General features: G+C 52.5%; 1 protein-coding gene across 2 annotated transcripts in view; it reads right to left on the reverse strand.

The window, feature by feature from the left end:
- Nucleotides 1–16,840: 16,840 nt before the first annotated feature.
- LOC106595996 (vacuolar protein sorting-associated protein 13B) overlaps nucleotides 16,841–24,000 on the reverse strand; it is a 206,153-nt gene continuing 198,993 nt past the window's right edge. For both annotated transcript variants that reach the window (XM_045712949.1, XM_045712950.1), the window contains one exon: nucleotides 16,841–16,965. The gene's annotated coding sequence lies outside the window, so the exon portion shown is untranslated. The remainder of the gene's footprint in view (nucleotides 16,966–24,000) is intronic.

The raw sequence follows: 24,000 nt of genomic DNA on the forward strand, positions 1-24,000 counted from the left end.
GCGGGTAACCTAGTGGTTAGAGGGGGAGGCAGGTAGCCTAGTGGTTAGAGGGGGAGGCAGGTAGCCTAGTGGTTAGAGGGGGGAGGCAGGTAGCCTAGTGGTTAGAGGGGGAGGCAGGTAGCCTAGTGGTTAGAGGGGGAGGCAGGTAGCCTAGTGGTTAGAGGGGGAGGCAGGTAGCCTAGTGGTTAGAGGGGGAGGCAGGTAGCCTAGTGGTTAGAGGGGGGGGCAGGTAGCCTAGTGGTTAGAGGGGGGGCAGGTAGCCTAGTGGTTAGAGGGGGGAGGCAGGTAGCCTAGCGGTTAGAGGGGGAGGCAGGTAGCCTAGTGGTTAGAGGGGGGAGGCAGGTAGCCTAGTGGTTAGAGGGGGGAGGCGGGTAGCCTAGTGGTTAGAGGGGGGAGGCATGTAGCCTAGTGGTTAGAGGGGGGAGGCAGGTAGCCTAGTGGTTAGAGGGGGGAGGCAGGTAGCCTAGTGGTTAGAGGGGGGAGGCAGGTAACCTAGTGGTTAGAGGGGGAGGCAGGTAGCCTAGTGGTTAGAGGGGGAGGCAGGTAGCCTAGTGGTTAGAGGGGGGAGGCAGGTAGCCTAGTGGTTAGAGGGGGGAGGCAGGTAGCCTAGCGGTTAGAGGGGGGAGGCAGGTAGCCTAGTGGTTAGAGGGGGAGGCAGGTAGCCTAGCGGTTAGAGGGGGGAGGCAGGTAGCCTAGCGGTTAGAGGGGGGAGGCAGGTAGCCTAGTGGTTAGAGGGGGGAGGCAGGTAGCCTAGTGGTTAGAGGGGGGAGGCAGGGTAGCCTAGTGGTTAGAGGGGGAGGCAGGTAGTCTAGTGGTTAGAGGGGGAGGCAGGTAGCCTAGTGGTTAGAGGGGGCGGCAGGTAGCCTAGTGGTTAAAGGGGGGCGGCAGGTAGCCTAGTGGTTAGAGGGGGGGCAGGTAGCCTAGTGGTTAGAGGGGGGAGGCAGGTAGCCTAGTGGTTAGAGGGGGGAGGCAGGTAGCCTAGTGGTTAGAGGGGGGAGGCAGGTAGCCTAGCGGTTAGAGGGGGAGGCAGGTAGCCTAGTGGTTAGAGGGGGAGGCAGGTAGCCTAGTGGTTAGAGGGGGAGGCAGGTAGCCTAGCGGTTAGAGGGGGAGGCAGGTAGCCTAGTGGTTAGAGGGGGGAGGCAGGTAGCCTAGTGGTTAGAGGGGGGAGGCAGGTAGTCTAGTGGTTAGAGGGGGGAGGCAGGTAGCCTAGTGGTTAGAGGGGGGCGGCAGGTAGCCTAGTGGTTAGAGGGGGGCGGCAGGTAGCCTAGTGGTTAGAGGGGGGGCAGGTAGCCTAGTGGTTAGAGGGGGAGGCAGGTAGCCTAGTGGTTAGAGGGGGGAGGCAGGTAGCCTAGTGGTTAGAGGGGGAGGCAGGTAGCCTAGCGGTTAGAGGGGGAGGCAGGTAGCCTAGTGGTTAGAGGGGGAGGCAGGTAGCCTAGTGGTTAGAGGGGGAGGCAGGTAGCCTAGCGGTTAGAGGGGGGAGGCAGGTAGCCTAGTGGTTAGAGGGGGGAGGCAGGTAGCCTAGTGGTTAGAGGGGGAGGCAGGTAGCCTAGTGGTTAGAGGGGAGAGGCAGGTAGCCTAGTGGTTAGAGGGGGGAGGCAGGTAGCCTAGTGGTTAGACTAGTTGGACTAGTAACCGAAAGGTTGCTGGTTCGAATCCCCCGAGCTGACAAAGTAAAAATCTGTCGTTCTGCCCCCTGAACAAGGCAGTTAACCCACTGTTCCCTGGTAGGCCGTCATTATAAATAACAATTTGTTCATAACTGACTTTCCTGGTTAAATAAAGGTTAAACATTATTTTATTTTTTTATGGCTTTGTTCTGTTCTACTGACTGGATAGACTGCTCCTCTACCTGGTCCATCCACATCTCTCTGTCCTCTACCTGGTCGGTCCATCCACATCTCTCTGTCCTCTACCTGGTCTATCCACATCTCTCTGTCCTCTACCTGGTCCATCCACATCTCTCTGTCCTCTACCTGGTCCATCCACATCTCTCTGTCCTCTACCTGGTCCATCCACATCTCTCTGTCCTCTACCTGGTCCATCCACATCTCTCTGTCCTCTACCTGGTCCATCCACATCTCTCTGTCCTCTACCTGGTCCATCCACATCTCTCTGTCCTCTACCTGGTCTATCCACATCTCTCTGTCCTCTACCTGGTCTATCCACATCTCTCTGTCCTCTACCTGGTCTATCCACATCTCTCTGTCCTCTACCTGGTCCATCCACATCTCTCTGTCCTCTACCTGGTCTATCCACATCTCTCTGTCCTCTACCTGGTCTATCCACATCTCTCTGTCCTCTACCTGGTCTATCCACATCTCTCTGTCCTCTACCTGGTCTATCCATCCACATCTCTCTGTCCTCTACCTGGTCCATCCACATCTCTCTGTCCTCTACCTGGTCCATCCACATCTCTCTGTCCTCTACCTGGTCCATCCACATCTCTCTGTCCTCTACCTGGTCTATCCACATCTCTCTGTCCTCTACCTGGTCTATCCACATCTCTCTGTCCTCTACCTGGTCTATCCATCCACATCTCTCTGTCCTCTACCTGGTCGGTCTATCCACATCTCTCTGTCCTCTACCTGGTCTATCCACATCTCTCTGTCCTCTACCTGGTCCATCCACATCTCTCTGTCCTCTACCTGGTCTATCCACATCTCTCTGTCCTCTACCTGGTCTATCCACATCTCTCTGTCCTCTACCTGGTCCATCCACATCTCTCTGTCCTCTACCTGGTCTATCCACATCTCTCTGTCCTCTACCTGGTCTATCCACATCTCTCTGTCCTCTACCTGGTCTATCCATCCACATCTCTCTGTCCTCTACCTGGTCGGTCTATCCACATCTCTCTGTCCTCTACCTGGTCTATCCACATCTCTCTGTCCTCTACCTGGTCCATCCACATCTCTCTGTCCTCTACCTGGTCTATCCATCCACATCTCTCTGTCCTCTACCTGGTCTATCCACATCTCTCTGTCCTCTACCTGGTCCATCCACATCTCTCTGTCCTCTACCTGGTCTATCCATCCACATCTCTCTGTCCTCTACCTGGTCTATCCACATCTCTCTGTCCTCTACCTGGTCTATCCACATCTCTCTGTCCTCTACCTGGTCCATCCACATCTCTCTGTCCTCTACCTGGTCTATCCATCCACATCTCTCTGTCCTCTACCTGGTCCATCCACATCTCTCTGTCCTCTACCTGGTCCATCCACATCTCTCTGTCCTCTACCTGGTCCATCCACATCTCTCTGTCCTCTACCTGGTCGGTCCACATCTCTCTGTCCTCTACCTGGTCTATCCACATCTCTCTGTCCTCTACCTGGTCTATCCACATCTCTCTGTCCTCTACCTGGTCTATCCACATCTCTCTGTCCTCTACCTGGTCTATCCACATCTCTCTGTCCTCTACCTGGTCTATCCATCCACATCTCTCTGTCCTCTACCTGGTCTATCCACATCTCTCTGTCCTCTACCTGGTCTATCCATCCACATCTCTCTGTCCTCTACCTGGTCCATCCACATCTCTCTGTCCTCTACCTGGTCCATCCACATCTCTCTGTCCTCTACCTGGTCTATCCATCCACATCTCTCTGTCCTCTACCTGGTCTATCCATCCACATCTCTCTGTCCTCTACCTGGTCTATCCATCCACATCTCTCTGTCCTCTACCTGGTCTATCCACATCTCTCTGTCCTCTACCTGGTCTATCCATCCACATCTCTCTGTCCTCTACCTGGTCTATCCATCCACATCTCTCTGTCCTCTACCTGGTCCATCCACATCTCTCTGTCCTCTACCTGGTCTATCCACATCTCTCTGTCCTCTACCTGGTCTATCCACATCTCTCTGTCCTCTACCTGGTCTATCCACATCTCTCTGTCCTCTACCTGGTCTATCCACATCTCTCTGTCCTCTACCTGGTCTATCCACATCTCTCTGTCCTCTACCTGGTCTATCCACATCTCTCTGTCCTCTACCTGGTCTATCCATCCACATCTCTCTGTCCTCTACCTGGTCCATCCACATCTCTCTGTCCTCTACCTGGTCTATCCACATCTCTCTGTCCTCTACCTGGTCCATCCACATCTCTCTGTCCTCTACCTGGTCTATCCACATCTCTCTGTCCTCTACCTGGTCTATCCATCCACATCTCTCTGTCCTCTACCTGGTCCATCCACATCTCTCTGTCCTCTACCTGGTCCATCCACATCTCTCTGTCCTCTACCTGGTCCATCCACATCTCTCTGTCCTCTACCTGGTCTATCCACATCTCTCTGTCCTCTACCTGGTCTATCCACATCTCTCTGTCCTCTACCTGGTCTATCCACATCTCTCTGTCCTCTACCTGGTCTATCCATCCACATCTCTCTGTCCTCTACCTGGTCTATCCACATCTCTCTGTCCTCTACCTGGTCTATCCACATCTCTCTGTCCTCTACCTGGTCTATCCACATCTCTCTGTCCTCTACCTGGTCTATCCATCCACATCTCTCTGTCCTCTACCTGGTCCATCCACATCTCTCTGTCCTCTACCTGGTCCATCCACATCTCTCTGTCCTCTACCTGGTCTATCCACATCTCTCTGTCCTCTACCTGGTCTATCCATCCACATCTCTCTGTCCTCTACCTGGTCCATCCACATCTCTCTGTCCTCTACCTGGTCGGTCCATCCACATCTCTCTGTCCTCTACCTGGTCCATCCACATCTCTCTGTCCTCTACCTGGTCTCCTCTAATAAGAGGAGATGTAAATTCTCCCTAAATGAAATTCCACTCCACCCAGAGGAATGTGGCGTCCATCAGAGTGTTTCTAACCTGTAACTCCACCCGCCTTACGAAGTGAACTCCCAACCCGCAGCTCTGTGAGGCTCGTAGCTGCTAAAAACGCCACGTTAAAGTTGGTGTAGCGCTGAATTATGGCCTGTGACGCAATGCAACGACATACCACTCTCTGGTTGAAGGGCTCAGCCCCCCAGACCCAGCTCCCCCCAGACCCATGTGCTTCTGTCAGGTGGCCTGGCCTCCTACCCTGAGAGCCGCCTGGCAGTGGGGCATGTGAGGGTTGTGATTGATGCAGGTGGCTTCCCTCACAATCCCCCTAAACCCCTCCATCTATTTTACAGCCAGCCATTTTATTAGGGTTAACAGGTTTAACAGCCGGCCCAATTGGTCGTCTCGGCGGGGTCTCGGTGAAGTCGGAAGGGCCAGACGCTGCCTTTCATTAAACATTAAGTAGACTTTGGTACCGTCTGGTACTGCTCTGGTACCGCTCTGGTACTGCTCTGGTACTGCTCTGGTACTGCTGTGGTGGTACTGCTCTGGTACTGCTGTCTGGTACTGCTGTCTGGTACTGCTCTGGTACTGCTCTGGTACTACTGTCTGGTACTGCTCTGGTACTGCTCTGGTACTGCTCTGGTACTGCTCTGGTACTGCTGTGGTGCTACTGTCTGGTACTGCTGTGGTACTGCTGTGGTACCGTCTGGTACCGTCTGGTACCGTCTGGTACTGCTCTGGTACTGCTGTGGTACTGCTCTGGTACCGTCTGGTACTGCTCTGGTACTGCTGTGGTACCGTCTGGTACTGCTCTGGTACTGCTCTGGTACTGCTCTGGTACTGCTCTGGTACTGCTGTGGTGCTACTGTCTGGTACTGCTCTGGTACTGCTGTGGTACTGTCTGGTACCGCTGTAGTACTGCTGTGGTAACGCTCTGGTACCGCTGTGGTAGTGCTGTGGTACTGTTCTGGTATTGATGTGGTATTGCTCTGGTACTGCTGAGGTACCACCTGGTACTGCTGCGGTACTGCTGTGGTACTACAGTCTGGTTGGATACTCCCTCAGTGGTAGTTAGCTGGTTGGTTACTCCCTCAGCGGTAGTTAGCTGGTTGGTTACTCCCTCAGTGGTAGTTAGCTGGTTGGTTACTCCCTCAGTGGTAGTTAGCTGGTTGGTTACTCCCTCAGTGGTAGTTAGCTGGTTGGTTACTCCCTCAGTGGTAGTTAGCTGGTTGGTTACTCCCTCTCAGCGGTAGTTAGCTGGTTGGTTACTCCCTCAGCGGTAGTTAGCTGGTTGGTTACTCCCTCAGTGGTAGTTAGCTGGTTGGTTACTCCCTCTCAGCGGTAGTTAGCTGGTTGGTTACTCCCTCAGCGGTAGTTAGCTGGTTGGTTACTCCCTCAGCGGTAGTTAGCTGGTTGGATACTCCCTCAGTGGTAGTTAGCTGGTTGGATACTCCCTCAGTGGTAGTTAGCTGGTTGGTTACTCCCTCAGTGGTAGTTAGCTGGTTGGTTACTCCCTCAGTGGTAGTTAGCTGGTTGGTTACTCCCTCAGTGGTAGTTAGCTGGTTGGTTACTCCCTCTCAGTGGTAGTTAGCTGGTTGGTTACTCCCTCAGTGGTAGTTAGCTGGTTGGTTACTCCCTCAGCGGTAGTTAGCTGGTTGGTTACTCCCTCAGTGGTAGTTAGCTGGTTGGTTACTCCCTCTCAGCGGTAGTTAGCTGGTTGGTTACTCCCTCAGCGGTAGTTAGCTGGTTGGTTACTCCCTCAGTGGTAGTTAGCTGGTTGGTTACTCTCTCAGCGGTAGTTAGCTGGTTGGTTACTCCCTCAGTGGTAGTTAGCTGGTTGGTTACTCCCTCTCAGCGGTAGTTAGCTGGTTGGTTACTCCCTCTCAGCGGTAGTTAGCTGGTTGGTTACTCCCTCAGTGGTAGTTAGCTGGTTGGTTACTCCCTCAGTGGTAGTTAGCTGGTTGGTTACTCCCTCAGTGGTAGTTAGCTGGTTGGTTACTCCCTCAGTGGTAGTTAGCTGGTTATGCTAATCTCTGAGGCCACTCTGCAGTGTCTCTGAGTCTTTGCTGAATGATAAGGATTCCTGATTGACCACTCAGTCATATTTACCTGCTTACAACTACTGGGTTCTCTACCAGGCTAGTTAGTTATCTATAGACCCTCCGTGGAAACCACTAAATAACCTCAAACCTCGTTGACTTGAACGGGGGATAGCTAGGCTAGGTTACTGTTTAACCAGGGCCGACGCTCACGTTCAGTTACACATTAGCCCTGGTGATGCACAATTACCGCTGTCCCAAGACAGAGAAAGGTCTATAGAGAGAGAGAGAGAGATGCATTACTGCTGGGATTAACAGCTGACAGGTGTCATTAAGACCTCAGTCAGGGTCGCGACCTTTAGAGACAGGGTTTTATGGTACGAGGCTCTTTTCATGGCTGTAACATCAGTATATTTCCTGGTACTTTGTGTCATCGTTGGCAGCCATCACATGTCCAGGCCCAGTGTGTGAGTCCTGCGGTGAGATGGGAATCTCTCTGCTCCATGCCAACACATCCAGAGAGGAACCTGGGGTCCTGGTGGCGTCATGGCGGTGTCCTGGCGGCGGTGTCCTGGCGGTGTCCTGGTGGCGTCATGGCGGTGTCCTGGCGGCGTCATGGTGGTGTAATAGGCTTCTGTCAATACAAATTCTATTACAACACCTCTCTAGCGTTTCATATATCTCTATTGGGGACGGCTTGTGCCTCTCCACTCCATGATCACCTGGTGCAACACACTCCAGAGGGTTGCTAAGGTGACATCATCTCTCTCCTCCCCTCTCTCTTTCTCCCCTCTCTTCCATTTCTCTCCTCTCTCTCCCGCTCCCCTCTCTCCCGCTCCTCTCTCCTCTCTCTCCCTCTCTCTTTCTCCCCTCTCTTCCATTTCTCTCCTCTCTCTCCCGCTCCTCTCTCTCCCGCTCCTCTCTCCTCTCTCTCCCTCTCTCGCTCTCCCACTCTCTCTCTCTCCCTCCCTCTCTCTCTTCCTCTCTCTATCGCCTCCCCTCTCTCTCCATCTCTCTACTCTCTCCTCCCCTCTCTCTCCTCCCCTCTCTCTCCTCCCCTCTCTTCCATCAGCACTCAGTGGGAACACTGAATCCACCGACAGATATAACGTTTCTACCTTCCATCTTCATTCCATCCATCCATCTTCATTCCCTCCATCCATCCATCTTCATTCCCTCCATCCATCCATCTTCATTCCCTCCATCCATCTTCATTCCATCCATCCATCTTCATTCCCTCCATCCATCCATCTTCATTCCCTCCATCCATCCATCTTCATTCCCTCCATCCATCCATCTTCATTCCCTCCATCCATCTTCATTCCCTCCATCCATCTTCATTCTCTCCATCCATCTTCATTCTCTCCATCCATCTTCATTCCATCCATCCATCTTCATTCCCTCCATCCATCTTCATTCCCTTCATCCATCTTCATTCCCTCCATCCATCTTCATTCCCTCCATCCATCTTCATTCCCTCCATCCATCTTCATTCCCTCCATCCATCTTCATTCCATCCATCCATCTTCATTCCCTCCATCCATCATCATTCCCTTCATCCATCTTCATTCCCTCCATCCATCTTCATTCCCTCCATCCATCCATCTTCATTCCCTCCATCCATCTTCATTCCCTCCATCCATCTTCATTCCATCCATCCATCTTCATTCTCTCCATCCATCTTCATTCCCTCCATCCATCTTCATTCCCTCCATCCATCTTCATTCCCTCCATCCATCTTCATTCCCTCCATCCATCTTCATTCCCTCCATCCATCTTCATTCCCTCCATCCATCTTCATTCCCTCCATCCATCTTCATTCTCTCCATCCATCTTCATTCTCTCCATCCATCTTCATTCCATCCATCCATCTTCATTCTCTCCATCCATCTTCATTCCCTTCATCCATCTTCATTCCCTCCATCCATCTTCATTCCCTCCATCCATCTTCATTCCCTCCATCCATCTTCATTCCCTCCATCCATCTTCATTCCATCCATCCATCTTCATTCCCTCCATCCATCATCATTCCCTTCATCCATCATCATTCCCTCCATCCATCTTCATTCCCTCCATCCATCTTCATTCCCTCCATAATGGAAAAGTTGATTCTGTGTTGATGTGCATAAAGCGAGCGGAGATTGAGACAGCAACCTGAGAAGTCACAGTTTCCCCTCTAAACATACGACCCGTGATTTAACTTTCCTGTCCGTATTTCCCAGAGGAGGAGTGACGGGCTGCTCGGAGGAGCTGCGTATTGAAGCTAAGAGATCATTTTATCAAGGAGGAATGTAGGTTAATTTGTGTTGAAGACATTCCCAAAACAAACAATCAATATATTACAACGTCCAACCTGTTAACGTGTCGGAAACAAACGCTACAATTAACTAGACGAAGAAGAAATAATCCTGACAAGCATTTTAAGATCCCTGTGTATCCCTGTGTATCCCTGCCTATCCCTGTGTATCCCTGTGTATCCCTGTCTATCCCTGTCCATCCCTGTGTATCCCTGTCCATCCCTGCCTATCCCTGTCTATCCCTGTCTATCCCTGTCTATCCCTGTCTATCCCTGTCTATCCCTGTCTATCCCTGTGTATCCCTGTGTATCCCTGTCCATCCCTGCCTATCCCTGTCTATCCCTGTCTATCCCTGTCTATCCCTGTCTATCCCTGCCTATCCCTGCCTATCCCTGCGTATCCCTGCGTATCCCTGCGTATCCCTGTGTATCCCTGTGTATCCCTGCGTATCCCTGCGTATCCCTGTCTATCCCTGTCTATCCCTGCCTATCCCTGCCTATCCCTGCCTATCCCTGTGTATCCCTGCGTATCCCTGTCTATCCCTGCGTATCCCTGTCTATCCCTGTCCATCCCTGCCTATCCCCGCCTATCCCTGTCCATCCCTGCCTATCCCTGTCCATCCCTGCCTATCCCTGCCTATCCCTGTCTATCCCTGTCCATCCCTGTGTATCCCTGTCTATCCCTGCCTATCCCTGTGTATCCCTGTCTATCCCTGCCTATCCCTGTGTATCCCTGTCTATCCCTGCCTATCCCTGTCCATCCCTGTGAATCCCTGTCTATCCCTGTCCATCCCTGCCTATCCCTGTGAATCCCTGCCTATCCCTGTGAATCCCTGCCTATCCCTGTCCATCCCTGTGAATCCCTGCCTATCCCTGTCTATCCCTGTCCATCCCTGCCTATCCCTGTGAATCCCTGCCTATCCCTGTCCATCCCTGTGAATCCCTGCCTATCCCTGTCTATCCCTGTCTATCCCTGTCTATCCCTGTCCATCCCTGTGAATCCCTGCCTATCCCTGTCTATCCCTGTCCATCCCTGTGAATCCCTGCCTATCCCTGTCCATCCCTGTGAATCCCTGCCTATCCCTGCCTATCCCTGTCTATCCCTGTCTATCCCTGTGAATCCCTGCCTATCCCTGTCTATCCCTGTCTATCCCTGCGTATCCCTGCCTATCCCTGTCTATCCCTGTCTATCCCTGCCTATCCCTGCCTATCCCTGTCTATCCCTGTGTATCCCTGTCTATCCCTGTCTATCCCTGCCTATCCCTGCGTATCCCTGTGTATCCCTGTCTATCCCTGTGTATCCCTGTGTATCCCTGTCCATCCCTGTGAATCCCTGCCTATCCCTGTCCATCCCTGTGAATCCCTGCCTATCCCTGTCTATCCCTGTCTATCCCTGTCCATCCCTGTGAATCCCTGCCTATCCCTGTCTATCCCTGTCTATCCCTGTCTATCCCTGCCTATCCCTGTCTATCCCTGCCTATCCCTGTCTATCCCTGTCTATCCCTGTCTATCCCTGTCTATCCCTGCGTATCCCTGTCTATCCCTGTCTATCCCTGTCTATCCCTGTCTATCCCTGTGTATCCCTGTCTATCCCTGCCTATCCCTGCCTATCCCTGTGTATCCCTGCGTATCCCTGCGTATCCCTGCGTATCCCTGTCTATCCCTGTGTATCCCTGTCTATCCCTGTCTATCCCTGCCTATCCCTGCGTATCCCTGTCCATCCCTGTCCATCCCTGTCTATCCCTGTCCATCCCTGTCTATCCCTGTCTATCCCTGTCTATCCCTGTCTATCCCTGCGTATCCCTGCCTATCCCTGCCTATCCCTGTGTATCCCTGCCTATCCCTGCCTATCCCTGTCTATCCCTGCCTATCCCTGCCTATCCCTGCCTATCCCTGCCTATCCCTGTCTATCCCTGCCTATCCCTGCCTATCCCTGTCCATCCCTGTCCATCCCTGCCTATCCCTGTCTATCCCTGTCTATCCCTGTCTATCCCTGCCTATCCCTGTCTATCCCTGTCCATCCCTGTCTATCCCTGTCTATCCCTGTCTATCCCTGCGTATCCCTGCGTATCCCTGCCTATCCCTGCCTATCCCTGCCTATCCCTGCCTATCCCTGTCTATCCCTGTCTATCCCTGTGTATCCCTGTCTATCCCTGTCTATCCCTGTGTATCCCTGCCTATCCCTGTCTATCCCTGTGTATCCCTGCCTATCCCTGTCTATCCCTGCCTATCTCTGTGTATCCCTGCGTATCCCTGTGTATCCCTGCCTATCCCTGCCTATCCCTGTCTATTCCTGTCTATCCCTGCCTATCCCTGCCTATCCCTGTCTATCCCTGTCTATCCCTGTGTATCCCTGCGTATCCCTGCCTATCCCTGTGTATCCCTGTCTATCCCTGCGTATCCCTGTCTATCCCTGTCTATCCCAGCCTATCCCTGTCTATCCCTGCCTATCCCTGTCTATCCCTGTGTATCCCTGCCTATCCCTGCCTATCCCTGTCTATCCCTGTCTATCCCTGTCTATCCCAGCCTATCCCTGTCTATCCCTGCCTATCCCTGTCTATCCCTGCCTATCCCTGCCTATCCCTGCCTATCCCTGCCTATCCCTGTCTATCCCTGTCTATCCCTGTGTATCCCTGTCTATCCCTGCCTATCCCTGTGTATCCCTGTCTATCCCTGTCTATGCCTGTGTATCCCTGTGTATCCCTGCGTATCCCTGTGTATCCCTGCCTATCCCTGTGTATCCCTGCCTATCCCTGTCTATCCCTGTGTATCCCTGCCTATCCCTGTGTATCCCTGCCTATCCCTGCCTATCCCTGCCTATCCCTGCGTATCCCTGTCACGTCCCTGTGTATCCCTGTGTATCCCTGCCTATCCCTGTGTATCCCTGCGTATCCCTGTCTATCCCTGTGTATCCCTGTCTATCCCTGTCTATCCCTGTCTATCCCTGCCTATCCCTGCCTATCCCTGCGTATCCCTGTGTATCCCTGCCTATCCCTGCCTATCCCTGTCTATCCCTGCCTATCCCTGCCTATCCCTGCCTATCCCTGTGTATCCCTGCCTATCCCTGTGTATCCCTGTCTATCCCTGCCTATCCCTGTGTATCCCTGCCTATCCCTGCCTATCCCTGCCTATCCCTGTGTATCCCTGTGTATCCCTGTCTATCCCTGCCTATCCCTGCGTATCCCTGTGTATCCCTGCCTATCCCTGCCTATCCCTGCCTATCCCTGTGTATCCCTGTGTATCCCTGCCTATCCCTGCCTATCCCTGTGTATCCCTGTGTATTGCTCTAAAGGCATGTTCAGAATGTGATGGTGTCCTGATAACAGCTTAACACAGAGATACAGTGAGATTCTCCTTCATGTTAGTCAACTACCTGACTGTGTCCCTTTAGCAAACTGACAGAGACAAGGTCTGTTCCTGTACGTTTCCCATCAAAGTCCCATTGTGATCCTGTACTGATAACAGCAGTAAGGCCTTCCTATCCCTGTAACGTCAAAAGTAGTGCTGAAAACAGAGAAATCCAGTCGTTTCCTGTGTGTCTGTCAGTGTTGCTCCAGTCTTGGTTCAGTCAGAGATGAAACTCCAGGAAGTCGTTGATCTCAAACAGCCTCCTGAGATGTCATTGGTTCAGTCAGAGATGAAACTCCAGGAAGTCGTTGATTGTGTCACAATTGTGATTGTCCGAAAGAAAAAAAGTATATTTGACATCTGAATCGCCTTTTAAGTAGCAGAACAGAGGAGAGTAATAAATATATATATATACACACACCTTGTACAACTGAAATGTGTCTTCCACATTCAACTAAAGCCCTCTGAATCAGGACAGAGTACAGATCAAACACACAGTCAACCAGCCAGTCTCCTATTAGGACCAGAGGGAACAGGAAGCTGAGGGAACAGGAAGCTGAGGGAACAGAAAGCTGAGGGAACAGGAAGTTGAGGGAACAGGAAGCTGAGGGAACAGGAAGCTGAGGGAACAGGAAGCTGAGGGAACAGGAAGCTGAGAAGCTGAGGGAACAGGAAGCTGAGGGAACAGGAAGCTGAGGGACCAGGAAGCTGAGGGAACAGGAAGCTGAGGAACAGAAAGCTGAGGGAACAGGAAGCTGAGGGAACAGGAAGCTGAGGGAACAGGAGGGAACAGAAAGCTGAGGGAACAGGAAGCTGAGAGAACAGAAAGCTGAGGGAACAGGAAGCTGAGGGACCAGGAAGCTGAGGGGAACAGGAAGCTGAGGGACCAGGAAGCTGAGGGAACAGGAAGCTGAGGGACCAGGAAGCTGAGAGAACAGAAAGCTGAGGGAACAGGAAGCTGAGGGAACAGGAAGCTGAGGGACCAGGGACCAGGCTCTGGGGGTCTCCCTGCCTCAGCTCAGCTTTCAGACCGCTCCCTGCTCTCTCACTGCTGCCTGTCTGTCCGTCTGTCTGTCCGTCTGTCCGTCTGCAGAGAAAAGGCTATACCATATGCAGCCCTCTCGCTGCTGTCTGTCCGTCTGTCCCTGCTGCTGCCTGTCCGTCCGGTCCGCTAAAAAATTACAACAGTCTCTCGTCCGTCTGTCCGCCTGCCTGCCTGCCTGTCCGTCCGTCCGTCCGTCCGTTGCAGAGAAAAGGCTATACCATATGCAGCCCTCTCGCTGCTGTCTGTCCGTCTGTCCGCCTGCCTGCCTGCCTGTCCGTCCGTCTGTCCGTCCGTCCGTCTGCAGAGAAAAGGCTATACCATATGCAGCCCTCTCAGAGTCTGACATGTTTAAAGCCAAACTAATTGAACAGAATGGATTCCCAGGATAGCAGCTTTAACAGACTCACTTACAGTACTGCAAAGGGTGTGTGTGTGTGTGTGTCTCTGTGTGTGTGTGTGTGTGTGTGTCTGTGTGTGTGTGTGTGTGTGTGTGTGTGTGTGTGTGTGTGTGTGTGTCTCTGTGTGTGTGTGTGTGTGTGTGTGTGTGTGTGTGTGTGTGTGTGTGTGTGTGTGTGTGTGTGTGTGTGTGTGTGTGTGTGTGTGTGTGTGTGTGAGAGGAGGGCCAGATGTTCTGTGAAGGACACAGTTGGAGTGAGACTACAGTAGACTTTCATCTACCGTGTTTATGTTTACTCCTCTCCCTCTCCCCTCTCCTCCTCCCCTCCCCCCTCTACTCCTTCCCCCCACCTCCCCCCTCCCCCTCTCCTTCCCTTCCCTCTCCTTCCTTCCCTCTCCCTCCTCTCCTCCCTCTCTCCTTCCCCTCTCCCCTCCTTCCCTCCTCTCCTCTCCTCCTCTCCTTCCCTCTCCCCTCCTCCCTCTCCCCTCCTCCTCTCCCTCTCCTTCCCTCTCCTCTCCCCTCCTCTCCCCCTCCTCTCCCCTCTCCCTCTCAGTTAATGTAATCTCCTCTAGCACCACCAAAGCCTGCTGCAGCTAGCCTCTCCCCTCTCCCCTCTCCTCCTCTCCTTCTCCTCCTCCCTCTCCCCCCCTCCTCTCCTCTCCCTCTCCTCCTCCTCCCTCCCCTCCCTCCCCTCCTCCCTCTCCTCCTCCTCCTCTCAGTTAATGTAATCTCCTCTGCAGCTAGCCTCCCCCTCTCCTCCTCTCCCTCTCCCTCCTCCTCCCCTCTCCCTCCTCTCCTCTCATCCTCCACCCCCTCTCCTCCTCTCCCCTCTCCCTCCTCCTCTTCCTCCCCTCCTCTCTCCCCTCTCCTCCTCTCTCCTCCCCTCTCAGTTAATGTAATCTCCTCTGCAGCTAGCCTCCCCCTCTCCTCCTCCCCTCTCCCCTCCTCCTCCCTCCTCCCCCCCCCCTCCTCCCCCCCTCTCTCTCCCCTCTCAATTCTCTCTGCGCGCCCTCTCTCTCCTCCCCTCTCAGTTAATGTAATCTCCTCTGCAGCTAGCCTCCCCCTCTTCCCTCCCTCCTCCTCTCCCCCTCCCCTCCTCTCCCCTCTCTCCTCCCCTCTCAGTTAATGTAATCTCCTCTGCAGCTAGCCTCCCTCCATCTGGTTGAAATAAAGGTCCTGTTAGATGGTAAATACCTTGCTTGATGCTGTGGTTTATTTCCTAACCATCTGAGACATTGGTACAGCGCTCCCTGATGTGACGACCGTGTGATTGTGTTTTCCCCCAAACCGAGACTACAGGAAGCTCATCCATCTCTCTGTATCCCCCCAAACCGAGACTACAGGAAGCTCATCCATCTCTCTGTATCCCCCAAACCAAGACTACAGGAAGCTCATCCATCTCTCTGTATCCACCCCAAACCGAGACTACAGGAAGCTCATCCATCTCTCTGTATCCCCCCAAACCGAGACTACAGGAAGCTCATCCATCTCTCTGTATCCCCCCCAAACCAAGACTACAGGAAGCTCATCCATCTCTCTGTATCCCCCCAAACCGAGACTACAGGAAGCTCATCCATCTCTCTGTATTCCCCAAACCGAGACTACAGGAAGCTCATCCATCTCTCTGTATCCCCCAAACCAAGACTACAGGAAGCTCATCCATCTCTCTGTATTCCCCAAACCGAGACTACAGGAAGCTCATCCATCTCTCTGTATTCCCCAAACCGAGACTACAGGAAGCTCATCCATCTCTCTGTATTCCCCCAAACCAAGACTACAGGAAGCTCATCCATCTCTCTGTATTCCCCAAACCAAGACTACAGGAAGCTCATCCATCTCTCTGTATTCCCCCAAACCAAGACTACAGGAAGCTCATCCATCTCTCTGTATCCCCCCCAAACCGAGACTACAGGAAGCTCATCCATCTCTCTGTATCCCCCAAACCGAGACTACAGGAAGCTCATCCATCTCTCTGTATTCCCCCAAACCAAGACTACAGGAAGCTCATCCATCTCTCTGTATCCCCCCAAACCGAGACTACAGGAAGCTCATCCATCTCTCTGTATCCCCCCAAACCGAGACTACAGGAAGCTCATCCATCTCTCTGTATCCCCCAAACCGAGACTACAGGAAGCTCATCCATCTCTCTGTATTCCCCAAACCGAGACTACAGGAAGCTCATCCATCTCTCTGTATCCCCCCAAACCAAGGCTACAGGAAGCTCATCCATCTCTCTGTATTCCCGCAACCAAGACTACAGGAAGCTCATCCATCTCTCTGTATTCCCCCAAACCGAGACTACAGGAAGCTCGTCCATCTCTCTGTATCCAACGCAAGGCTACAGGTCTGGTGCGGCTACAGGTCTGGTGCGGCTACAGGTCTGGTGCGGCTACAGGTCTGGTGCGGCTACAGGTCTGGTGCGGCTACAGGTCTGGTGCGGCTACAGGTCTGGTGCGGCTACAGGTCTGGTGCGGCTACAGGTCTGGTGCGGCTACAGGTCTGGTGTGGCTACAGGTCTGGTGCGGCTAAATCAACATCTACTCTGGCTGTCTAATGAACTACAACGATTGAATGGAAAGTGACCTCAGTTGCCGGGTGGTGAACAAAATGGCTACCGTGGCATCACCCAGCTGGTGAACAAAATGGCTACTGTGGCATCACCCAGCTGGTAAACAAAATGGCTACCGTGTCATCACCCAGCTGGTGAACAAAATGGCTACCGTGGCATCACCCAGCTGGTAAACAAAATGGCTACCGTGGCATCACCCAGGCGGTGAACAAAATGGCTACCGTGGAATCACCCAGCTGGTTTCTCCACACTGATAGTGGATGAGGTGAGTTCCTGTCCCCCTTACATACACTGAAGCTCCTTGAACACCGGGGAGAAGATAACTATATAACACATCAGAGTATTACCATCAGAGTACTGGTACTCACCAGCACCGAGGCATCTGGAGCAGCTTGCCGTAGAGGGCTGTACTGAAGGATGGGATGAGAGGGGACAGAGGGAGGAAACTGCCTGTACTGTCCAGACAGGTCAAACCAGCCTGAAAACCAAACACCTAGAGGAGAGAGAGGGGGAGAGAGAGAGAGAGAGAGAGAGGGAGAGAGAGAGAGAGAGAGAGAGAGAGAGGGAGAGAGAGAGAGAGAGAGAGAGACAGAGGGAGAGACAGAGACAGAGACAGAGAGAGAGAGAGAGAGAGAGAGAGAGAGAGAGAGAGAGAGAGAGAGAGAGAGAGAGACAGAGAGAGAGACAGAGACAGAGAGAGAGAGAGAGAGAGAGAGAGAGAGAGAGAGAGAGAGAGAGAGAGAGAGAGAGAGAGAGAGAGAGAGAGAGAGAGAGAGAGAGAGAGAGACAGAGACAGAGAGAGGGAGGGAGAGAGAGAGAGAGAGAGAGAGAGAGAGGGAGAGAGAGAGAGAGAGGGAGGGAGAGAGAGAGAGAGAGACAGAGAGACAGAGACAGACAGAGACACAGACAGACAGAGACACAGACAGACAGAGAGAGAGAGAGACAGAGACAGACAGAGAGACAGACAGAGAGAGAGACACAGACAGAGAGACAGAGAGACAGAGAGAGAGAGAGAGAGACAGAGAGAGAGAGAGAGAGAGAGACAGACAGAGAGAGACAGAGAGAGAGAACAATGGTCAGCTAGTCAGTCTCATATCTAGGATATGGATAAAGTAATCCTTCTAACCACCCCCCAAAAAATAAAAACACAATTAAAAATATATATATAAATGTACTATTGTAAAGTGGTTGTTCCACTGGATATCATAAGGTGAATGCACCAATTCTGTAAGTCTGCTAAATGACATAAATGTAAAATGTAAATATCTAGTCTTTGATAAATAACCATGTCCTCAGCCTCCTACACTCACCAACAGTCTGTCGTTAGTCGTGTCCTGTGGATCCAGGGGAGGATCTCCTCAGTCAATATTTAGATATTGAGAGTGGATGAGGGGGTTCTACTGACAGCTTCAGGAATAGCTTCATCTAACACCATCACTAAGTAATCCAGCCAATCCCAGAGAGGATTACAGACCAGCCAATCACAACACGGTGTCTCTCACTGACCGCATTGCCTTTTAAAATCACAGCCTCATTATCCATGCTCCCCGTACACACACACACACACACACACACACACACACACACACACACACTGTTTACGTACGTGTCTTCTACAGTAATATCTGACCTGTCATGTGGATTAGAGGCGGCCATCTTTAATATGTTGAATTAGATCTATTGGATGCTGACTGGGTCCAGCTGTGAAAACAGCAACTGGACCAGAGCAGCTGGTAGGAGCAGGAAGTACACAGAGAACTCCTCAGTCCTTATATACACAGACCTACCTTTATACACACACACAGACCTACCTTTATACACACACAGACCTACCTTTATACACACACACAGACCTACCTTTATACACACACAGACCTACCTTTATACACACACAGACCTACCTTTATACACACACAGACCTACCTTTATACACACACACAGACCTACCTTTATACACACACACAGACCTACCTTTATACACACACAGACCTACCTTTATACACACACAGACCTACCTTTATACACAGACCTACCTTTATACACAGACCTACCTTTATACACACACAGACCTACCTTTATACACACACAGACCTACCTTTATACACACACAGACCTACCTTTATACACACAGACCTACCTTTATACACACACAGACCTACCTTTATACACACACAGACCTACCTTCATACACACAGACCTACCTTTATACACACACAGACCTACCTTTATACACACAGACCTACCTTTATACACACAGATATGTAAACCAGACCATAATGTAGTCAGGGTGGATCAGGGAAACCAGACCATAATGTAGTCAGGGTGGATCAGGGAAACCAGACCATAATGTAGTCAGGGTGGATCAGGGAAACCAGACCATAATGTAGTCAGGGTGGATCAGGGAAACCAGACCATAATGTAGTCAGGGTGGATCAGGGAAACCAGACCATAATGTAGTCAGGGTGGATCAGGGAAACCAGACCATAATGTAGTCAGGGTGGATCAGGAAACCAGACCATAATGTAGTCAGGGTGGATCAGGGAAACCAGACCATAATGTAGTCAGGGTGGATCAGGGAAACCAGACCATAATGTAGTCAGGGTGGATCAGGGAAACCAGACCATAATGTAGTCAGGGTGGATCAGGGAAACCAGACCATAATGTAGTCAGGGTGGATCAGGAAACCAGACCATAATGTAGTCAGGGTGGATCAGGGAAACCAGACCATAATGTAGTCAGGGTGGATCAGGAAACCAGACCATAATGTAGTCAGGGTGGATCAGGAAACCAGACCATAATGTAGTCAGGGTGGATCAGGAAACCAGACCATAATGTAGTCAGGGTGGATCAGGAAACCAGACCATAATGTAGTCAGGGTGGATCAGGGAAACCAGACCATAATGTAGTCAGGGTGGATCAGGGAAACCAGACCATAATGTAGTCAGGGTGGATCAGGGAAACCAGACCATAATGTAGTCAGGGTGGATCAGGGAAACCAGACCATAATGTAGTCAGGGTGGATCAGGGAAACCAGACCATAATGTAGTCAGGGTGGATCAGGGAAACCAGACCATAATGTAGTCAGGGTGGATCAGGGAAACCAGACCATAATGTAGTCAGGGTGGATCAGGAAACCAGACCATAATGTAGTCAGGGTGGATCAGGGAAACCAGACCATAATGTAGTCAGGGTGGATCAGGGAAACCAGACCATAATGTAGTCAGGGTGGATCAGGGAAACCAGACCATAATGTAGTCAGAGTGGATCAGGGAAACCAGACCATAATGTAGTCAGGGTGGATCAGGGAAAGCAGACCATAATGTAGTCAGGGTGGATCAGGGTAACCAGACCATAATGTAGTCAGGGTGGATCAGGGAAACCAGACCATAATGTAGTCAGGGTGGATCAGGGAAACCAGACCATAATGTAGTCAGGGTGGATCAGGGAAACCAGACCATAATGTAGTCAGGGTGGATCAGGGAAACCAGACCATAATGTAGTCAGGGTGGATCAGGGAAACCAGACCATAATGTAGTCAGATTGAGACACTAGCCATGTTGAGACACTAGCCATGTTGAGACACTAGCCATGCTGAGACACTAGCCGTGTTGAGACACTAGCCGTGTTGAGACGCTAGCCGTGTTGAGACACTAGCCATGTTGAGACACTAGCCGTGTTGAGACGCTAGCCATGTTGAGACACTAGCCATGTTGAGACACTAGCCGTGTTGAGACACTAGCCGTGTTGAGACACTAGCCGTGTTGAGACACTAGCCGTGTTGAGACGCTAGCCATGTTGAGACGCTAGCCATGTTGAGACACTAGCCATGTTGAGACACTAGCCGTGTTGAGACACTAGCCGTGTTGAGACACTAGCCGTGTTGAGACACTAGCCAGCTGAGACACTAGCCGTGTTGAGACACTAGCCGTGTTGAGACACTAGCCGTGCTGAGACGCTAGCCATGTTGAGACGCTAGCCATGCTGAGACACTAGCCATGCTGAGACACTAGCCGTGTTGAGACACTAGCCGTGCTGAGACACTAGCCATGTTGAGACACTAGCCATGTTGAGACACTAGCCGTGTTGAGACACTAGCCGTGTTGAGACGCTAGCCGTGTTGAGACGCTAGCCGTGTTGAGACGCTAGCCGTGTTGAGACGCTAGCCGTGTTGAGACACTAGCCGTGTTGAGACGCTAGCCGTGTTGAGACACTAGCCGTGCTGAGACACTAGCCGTGTTGAGACACTAGCCGTGTTGAGACACTAGCCGTGCTGAGACACTAGCCGTGCTGAGACACTAGCCATGCTGAGACACTAGCCATGCTGAGACACTAGCCATGTTGAGACACTAGCCATGTTGAGACACTAGCCAGCTGAGACACTAGCCGTGTTGAGACACTAGCCGTGTTGAGACACTAGCCATGCTGAGACACTAGCCGTGCTGAGACACTAGCCGTGTTGAGACACTAGCCATGTTGAGACACTAGCCATGCTGAGACACTAGCCGTGTTGAGACACTAGCCATGCTGAGACACTAGCCGTGTTGAGACACTAGCCATGTTGAGACACTAGCCATGTTGAGACACTAGCCGTGTTGAGACACTAGCCGTGTTGAGACACTAGCCGTGTTGAGACACTAGCCATGCTGAGACACTAGCCGTGTTGAGACACTAGCCGTGTTGAGACACTAGCCATGTTGAGACACTAGCCATGTTGAGACACTAGCCATGTTGAGACACTAGCCGTGTTGAGACACTAGCCATGCTGAGACACTAGCCGTGTTGAGACACTAGCCGTGTTGAGACACTAGCCGTGTTGAGACACTAGCCGTGTTGAGACACTAGCCGTGTTGAGACACTAGCCATGTTGAGACAGATAGAGCACACAGAGAGATCAGCCTCTAATAGCATAAAGCAGTTCAGTATATCTGTTGTTTCATAATTCCCTTGTTGCATGTAAGACACACACAGCTGATCTGGGATTTTTATTTTAACTGTCTTACGTGGTTTCCCAGCTTCCCTTTTCCGCTGTACCGGATGGACGAACCCCTCTGGAGCAGCCCACCAGGGGAGCTGTCTGGCTGTAGCTGGTGGTAGACCTGGACCCTGGAGGTTTCAGGGGGTCTTGAAGGGGTCTGAGTGGGAGCTCAGCGACTGGAGATGGGGCTATCTACGGTCCTGAAGCCCTGGAGGTTTCAGGGGGTCTTGAAGGGGTCTGAGTGGGAGCCCAGCGACTGGAGATGGGGCCATCTACGGTCCTGAAACCCTGGAGGTTTCAGGGGGTCTGAGTGGGAGCACAGCGACTGGAGATGGGGCCATCTACGGTCCTGAAACCCTGGAGGTTTCAGGGGGTCTGAGTGGGAGCACAGCGACTGGAGATGGGGCTATCTACGGTCCTGAAACCCTGGAGGTTTCAGGGGTCTGAGTGGGAGCACAGCGACTGGAGATGGGGCCATCTACGGTCCTGAAACCCTGGAGGTTTCAGGGGGTCTGAGTGGGAGCCCAGCGACTGGAGATGGGGCTATCTACGGTCCTGAAACCCTGGAGGTTTCAGGGGGTCTGAGTGGGAGCACAGCGACTGGAGATGGGGCCATCTACGGTCCTGAAACCCTGGAGGTTTCAGGGGGTCTGAGTGGGAGCCCAGCGACTGGAGATGGGGCTATCTACGGTCCTGAAACCCTGAGATCTGTTTGGGTCTGACTGACCATAAATCAGAAGGAGCTAGCTGGCTTTGGTCCTATGGCCCGGGGTCCTGAGACCCTCAGGTCTGTCTGTGTAGGTCTGACCAGGAGAGGTGGCTATGGGGGCCTGCATGGGGATGACTGACCAGGAGAGGTGGCTATGGGGGCCTGCATGGGGATGACTGACCAGGAGAGGTGGCTATGGGGGCTAAAGGGGGTCTGAATGGGGATGACTGACCAGGAGAGGTGGCTATGGGGGCTAAAGGGGGTCTGCATGGATATAACTGACCAGGAGAGGTGGCTATGGGGGCTAAAGGGGGCCTGCATGGATATAACTGACCAGGAGAGGTGGCTATGGGGGCTAAAGGGGGTCTGCATGGATATAACTGACCAGGAGAGGTGGCTATGGGGGCTAAAGGGGGTCTGCATGGATATAACTGACCAGGAGAGGTGGCTATGGGGGCTAAAGGGGGTCTGCATGGGGATGACTGACCAGGAGAGGTGGCTATGGGGGCTAAAGGGGGTCTGCATGGATATAACTGACCAGGAGAGGTGGCTATGGGGGCTAAAGGGGGGTCTGAATGGGGATGACTGACCAGGAGAGGTGGCTATGGGGGCTAAAGGGGGTCTGCATGGATATAACTGACCAGGAGAGGTGGCTATGGGGGCCTGCATGGGGATGACTGACCAGGAGAGGTGGCTATGGGGGCTAAAGGGGGTCTGCATGGATATAACTGACCAGGAGAGGTGGCTATGGGGGCTAAAGGGGGTCTGCATGGGGATGACTGACCAGGAGAGGTGGCTATGGGGGCTAAAGGGGGTCTGCATGGATATAACTGACCAGGAGAGGTGGCTATGGGGGCTAAAGGGGGTCTGCATGGATATAACTGACCAGGAGAGGTGGCTATGGGGGCTAAAGGGGGTCTGCATGGATATAACTGACCAGGAGAGGTGGCTATGGGGGCTAAAGGGGGTCTGAATGGATATAACTGACCAGGAGAGGTGGCTATGGGGGCTAAAGGGGGTCTGCATGGATATAACTGACCAGGAGAGGTGGCTATGGGGGCTAAAGGGGGTCTGCATGGATATAACTGACCAGGAGAGGTGGCTATGGGGGCTAAAGGGGGCCTGCATGGATATAACTGACCAGGAGAGGTGGCTATGGGGGCTAAAGGGGGTCTGCATGGATATAACTGACCAGGAGAGGTGGCTATGGGGGCTAAAGGGGGTCTGCATGGATATAACTGACCAGGAGAGGTGGCTATGGGGGCTAAAGGGGTCTGCATGGATATAACTGACCAGGAGAGGTGGCTATGGGGGCTAAAGGGGGGTCTGCATGGATATAACTGACCAGGAGAGGTGGCTATGGGGGGCTAAAGGGGGTCTGCATGGATATAACTGACCAGGAGAGGTGGCTATGGGGGGCTAAAGGGGGTCTGCATGGATATAACTGACCAGGAGAGGTGGCTATGGGGGCTAAAGGGGGTCTGCATGGATATAACTGACCAGGAGAGGTGGCTATGGGGGCTAAAGGGGGTCTGAATGGGGATGACTGACCAGGAGAGGTGGCTATGGGGGCTAAAGGGGGTCTGAATGGGTATGACTGACCAGGAGAGGTGGCTATGGGGGCTAAAGGGGGTCTGCATGGATATAACTGACCAGGAGAGGTGGCTATGGGGGCTAAAGGGGGTCTGAATGGGTATGACTGACCAGGAGAGGTGGCTATGGGGGCTAAAGGGGGTCTGCATGGATATAACTGACCAGGAGAGGTGGCTATGGGGGCTAAAGGGGGGTCTGCATGGATATAACTGACCAGGAGAGGTGACTATGGGGGCTAAAGGGGGTCTGCA

The sequence above is a fragment of the Salmo salar genome, unplaced genomic scaffold (assembly GCF_905237065.1).
Source record: "Salmo salar unplaced genomic scaffold, Ssal_v3.1, whole genome shotgun sequence".
NCBI classification, from domain to species: Eukaryota; Metazoa; Chordata; class Actinopteri; order Salmoniformes; family Salmonidae; genus Salmo; species Salmo salar.